At 38.3% G+C, this 5532-nt stretch overlaps 1 non-coding gene across 1 annotated transcript; it reads right to left on the bottom strand.

The window, feature by feature from the left end:
• Window positions 1-444: 444 nt before the first annotated feature.
• On the bottom strand, window positions 445-552 carry LOC112739895 (small nucleolar RNA R71). The gene has a single exon (XR_003170832.1). It is a non-coding gene; the product is annotated as a small nucleolar RNA R71 (small nucleolar RNA).
• Window positions 553-5532: the final 4980 nt, after the last annotated feature.

The raw sequence follows: 5532 nt of genomic DNA, 5'->3' as shown, positions 1-5532 counted from the left end.
CAACAATCCAGAGACAACCTTACAGAAATTTTCGAAAAGGAAGAGGAGATGGCAGCCGAAAATAATAACAATGCAAGGAGGATGCTTGGTGACTTCACTGCACCTAATTCCAATTTACATGGAAGAAGCATCTCAATCCCTGCTATTGGAGCAAACAATTTTGAGCTTAAACCTCAATTAGTTTCTCTGATGCAACAGAACTGCAAGTTTTATGGACTTCCATCTGAAGATCCTTTTCAGTTCTTGACTGAATTCTTGCAGATCTGTGATACTGTTAAGACCAATGGGGTTGATCCCGAGGTCTACAGGCTTATGCTTTTCCCGTTTGCTGTAAGAGACAGAGCTAGAGTATGGTTGGACTCTCAACCTAAGGATAGCCTGAACTCTTGGGATAAGCTGGTCAAGGCTTTCTTAGCCAAGTTCTTTCCTCCTCAAAAGCTTAGTAAGCTTAGAGTGGATGTCCAAACCTTCAGACAGAAGGAAGGTGAATCCCTCTATGAAGCTTGGGAGAGATATAAGGAACTGACCAAAAAGTGTCCTTCTGACATGCTTTCAAAATGGACCTTCCTGGATATATTCTATGATGGTCTGTCTGAGCTATCAAAGATGTCATTGGACCATTCTGCAGGTGGATCCATTCACCTAAAGAAAACGCCTGCAGAAGCTCAAGAACTCATTGACATGGTTGCAAATAACCAGTTCATGTATACTTCTGAAAGGAATCCTATGAGAAATGGGACGCCTATAAAGAAGGGAGTTCTTGAAATTGATACTCTGAATGCCATATTGGCTCAGAATAAAATATTGACTCAGCAAGTCAATATGATTTCTCAGAGTCTGAATGGAATGCAAGCTGCATCCAACAGTACTCAAGAGGCATCTTCTGAGGAAGAAGCTTATGATCCTGAGAACCCTGCAATAGCAGAGGTAAATTACATGGGTGAACCCTATGGAAACACTTATAATCCCTCATGGAGAAATCACCCAAATCTCTCATGGAAGGATCAACAAAAACCTCAACAAGGCTTTAATAATGGTGGAAGAAACAGGTTTAGCAATAGCAAGCCTTTTACTTCATTCACTCAGCAACAGGCAGAGAATTTTGAGCAGAATCCATCTAGCTTAGAAAATATAGTCTCTGATCTATCTAAGGCCACTTTAAGTTTCATGAATGAAATGAGATTAGAAATTTGGAGGCATAAGTGGGCCAGCTGATGAGCGGATAATTTATACGCTTTTTGGCATTGTTTTTACTTAGTTTTTAGTATGATTTAGTTGGTTTTTAGTATATTTTTATTAGTTTTTAATTAAAAATTACATTTCTGGACTTTACTATGAGTTTGTGTATTTTTCTGTGATTTCAGGTATTTTCTGGCAGAAATTGAGGGAGCTGAGCAAAAATCTGATTCAGGCTGAAAAAGGACTGCTGATGCTGTTGGATTCTGACCTCCCTGCACTCAAAGTGGATTTTCTGGAGCTACAGAACTCCAAATTGCGCGCTTACAATTGCATTGGAAAGTAGACATCCAGGACTTTCCAGCAATATATAATAGTCCATACTTTGCTCAAGGATAGATGACATAAACTGGCGTTTAACGCCAGTTCCATGTTGCAGTCTGGCGTCCAGCGCCAGAAACAAGTTACAAGTTGGAGTTCAACGCCAGAAACAGGTTACAACCTGGCGTTGAACGCCCAAAACAGCCCAGGCACGTGAGAAGCTTAAGTCTCAGCCCCAGCACACACCAAGTGGGCCCCAGAAGTGGATTTCTGTGCTATCTATCATAGTTTACTCATTTTCTGTAAACCTAGGTTACTAGTTTAGTATTTAAACAACTTTTAGAGATTTATTTTGTATCTCATGACATTTTTAGATCTGAACTTTGTACTCTTTGACGGCATGAGTCTCTAAACTCCATTGTTGGGGGTGAGGAGCTCTGCAGCGTCTTGATGAATTAATGCAATTATCTCTGTTTTCCATTCAAACACGCTTGTTCCTATTTAAGATGTTCATTCGCGCTTCACTATGAAGAAGGTGATGATCCGTGACACTCATCACCTTCCTCAATCCATGAACATGTGCCTGACAACCACCTCCGTTCTACATCAGATTGAATGAGTATCTCTTAGATTTCTTAATCAGAATCTTCGTGGTATAAGCTAGAATTGATGGTGGCATTCATGAGAATCCGGAAAGTCTAAACCTTGTCTGTGGTATTCTGAGTAGGATTCAAGGATTGAATGGCTGTGACGAGCTTCAAACTCGCGATTGTTGGGCGTAGTGACAGACGCAAAAGAATCAAAGGATTCTATTCCGACATGATCGAGAACCAACAGATGATTAGCCGTGCTGTGACAGAGCATTTGGACCATTTTCACTGAGAGGACGGGAAGTAGCCATTGACAACGGTGACACCTTACATACAGCTTGCCATGGAAGGAGCCTTGCGTGTGTGAAGAGGAGTACAAGAGAAAAACCGAAATAAAGAAGACAAAGCATCTCCAAAACCCCAACATATTCTCCATCATTGCACAATAAGTATTTATATTTATGTCCTTTGACTCTTTATAATTGAAGTTGAAAAACACTGTTGTTGGCATCCTGACTAAGAATAATAAGATAACCATAGGTTGCTTCAAACCAACAATCTCCGTGGAATTCAACCCTTACTCACGTAAGGTATTACTTGGACGACCCAGTGCACTTGCTGGTTAGTGGTACTAGTTGTGAAAAGTGTGATTCACAATTCGTGCACCAAGTTTTTGGCGCCATTGCCGGGGATTGTTTGAGTTTGAACAACTGACAGTGAATCTTGTTGCTTAGATTAGGAAAAATTTTTCTTTTTAGTTTAGAGTCTTCTAATATTGTTTTTGGTTAAAATTTTAGAATCCTTATTTTTTTTCTTTCAAAAAAAAAATTTTTTTTTCGAAAATTATATTTTTATAATTGAATTTTTTTTCTTGTTTGATCTTTAGTTTTACTTGTTTTGTGATTTTTCTTGTTTTTCTTGTGCCTTTTCAAAACATTAGTTTTCAAAAAAATAATTTTTTCATTCTTAGTTATTTAAAAATACTTCTTCAAAACAAGTGTTACATTTATAACTCAGTTGGCTAGAGCGTTAGTCTGTGTTCTTGGCAATTGGGTCAGAATCTTTTATATTCTTTTCAAAATCTTCTTTTTCAAAAATAATTTTTCTATCAAATCTTGTGCCAAACTTTAAGTTTGGTGTTTTCTTGTTGATTTTTCTTTGTTTTTCGAAAATTTTATTTTGGTTTTCTAAAAATTTTAAGTTTGGTGTTCTTTCTTCATGTTCTTGTGTTCTTGTGAGTCTTCAAAGTGTTCTTGAGTTTTCCTTGTGTCTTGATCTTAAAATTTTTAAGTTTGGTGTTCCTTGGTGTTTTCCCTCCAAAATTTTCGAAAACAAGGAGCATTAGATCTAAAAATTTTAAATCTTGTGCTATCTTATTGTTTTTCTCTTTCTTCTTTAAATTCAAAAATATCTTTTCTCTCTATTTTAAAACAAATTTTCAAAATTTATTTTTAAAATTCAGATTTTTTTTATTTATTTATTTCAAAATTTAAAACTTAAAAAAAATCATATCTTTTTCAAAACTTCCTAACCACTTTCTCTTTCCTCATTTTTTCGAAAATCTTCACCCATTTTTATTTATTTTATTTTAATTTATTTTATTTTTGAAATAAATAAATAATTAAATAAATAAAAATATTTCTTCTCTATTTCACATTATCTCCCTTTCTCCATCATGGATCTAAGTGGAAATGAACAGTCCAGAAGGACTCTGGGGTCATATGCTAACCCCTCTACTGCTTCATATGGGAGTAGTATCAGTATACCCTCCATTGGAGTCAGTAGCTTTGAGTTGAATCCTCAGCTCATTATCATGGTGCAGCAAAGTTGCCAGTATTCCGGTCTTCCACAAGAAGAACCTACAGAATTTCTGGCACATTTTTTACAAATTACTGACACAGTACATGATAAGGAAGTAGATCAGGATGTCTACAGATTATTACTGTTTTCATTTGCTGTAAAAGACCAAGCCAAGAGGTGGTTAAATAACCAACCTAAGGCTAGCATAAAGACATGGAAACAGCTGACAGAGAAATTCCTGAATCAATACTTTCCTCCAAAACGGATGACACAACTAAAGCTGGACATCCAAGGCTTTAAACAAGGAGATAATGAACCTCTTTATGATGCCTGGGAGAGATACAGAGAGATGCTAAGAAAATGCCCCTCTGAGATGTTTTTAGAGTGGGTTCAGCTAGACATCTTCTATTATGGGCTTACAGAAAGAGCTCAGATGTCTCTAGACTACTCAGCTGGTGGATCTATCCACATGAGGAAGACAATTGAAGAAGCTCAAGAGCTCATTGATACAGTTGCCAGAAATCAGCATCTGTACTTAAGCAGCGAACCTTCCATGAAAGAAGAGGCTAAAACAGTGACTACTGAACTCAGTCCTGCTGAACAAGCTACTGAATTCAATCAGCAATTAGATTTTCTAACAAAACAGTTAGCCGAATTCAAGGAGAGACTACAAGAGACAAAGATGGCTAATATAAATATGGAAGAACAATTAAAGCAAACAAAGCAGCAGCTGTCAAAACAAATAACAGAAGAATGCCAAGCAGTTCAATTAAGAAGTGGGAAAACATTAAATACCCCACCTCAAGGCAGCAGGAAGCCAAGAAATGAGCAAACTACCCAAATTCCATCTGAGGATAGTAAGAGCCCAGGGAAAAATAATTATGGCGCTAAAACGCCAGAAATTGGGTGGAAGGCTGGCGCTGAACGCCCAAACCATGCTCAGGACTGGCGTTGAACACCCAAAGGAAGCACAGTTCTGGCGTTCAGACGCCAGGAACAGATGAGGAGTTGGCGTCTAACGCCACTCCAGCTTCCAACCCTGGCTTTCAAATGCCAGTGAGGGATCAGACACCTGCAAGTGCTGATAATAAATCCCTCAAGAAGGCTTCTCAACCTACCTCTGTAGGAAATAAACCTGCAGTAACTAAGGTTGAGGAATACAAAGCCAAGATGCGTTATCCTCAAAAACTCTGCAAAGAGGAGCAGGATAAGCAATTTGCCCGCTATGCAGACTATCTCAAGACTCTTGAAATAAAGATTCTGTTTGCAGAGGCACTTGAGCAAATACCCTCTTATGCCAAGTTCATGAAAGATATCTTGAGTCATAAGAAGGATTGGAGAGAAACTGAAAGGGTTCTCCTCACTGAAGAATGCAGTGCAGTCATTCTGAAAAGCTTCCCAGAAAAGCTTAAAGATCCCGGGAGCTTTATGATACCATGCATATTAGAGGGTAACTGCACCAAGACAGCTCTATGTGATCTTGGGGCAAGCATCAACCTAACCCATGCATCCACTATCAGAAAGCTTGGCTTGACTGAAGAGGTCAAACCAACCCAGATCTGTCTTCAACTTGCTGATGGCTCCATTAAATACCCATCAGGCATAATTGAGGACATGATTGTCAAGGTTGGGCCATTTGCCTTCC

This window comes from Arachis hypogaea, chromosome 13, assembly GCF_003086295.3.
Source record: "Arachis hypogaea cultivar Tifrunner chromosome 13, arahy.Tifrunner.gnm2.J5K5, whole genome shotgun sequence".
Lineage (NCBI taxonomy): Eukaryota > Viridiplantae > Streptophyta > Magnoliopsida > Fabales > Fabaceae > Arachis > Arachis hypogaea.
Note: the sequence above shows the minus strand (reverse complement) of the source record. Positions and strands in the feature narration are given on the sequence as shown.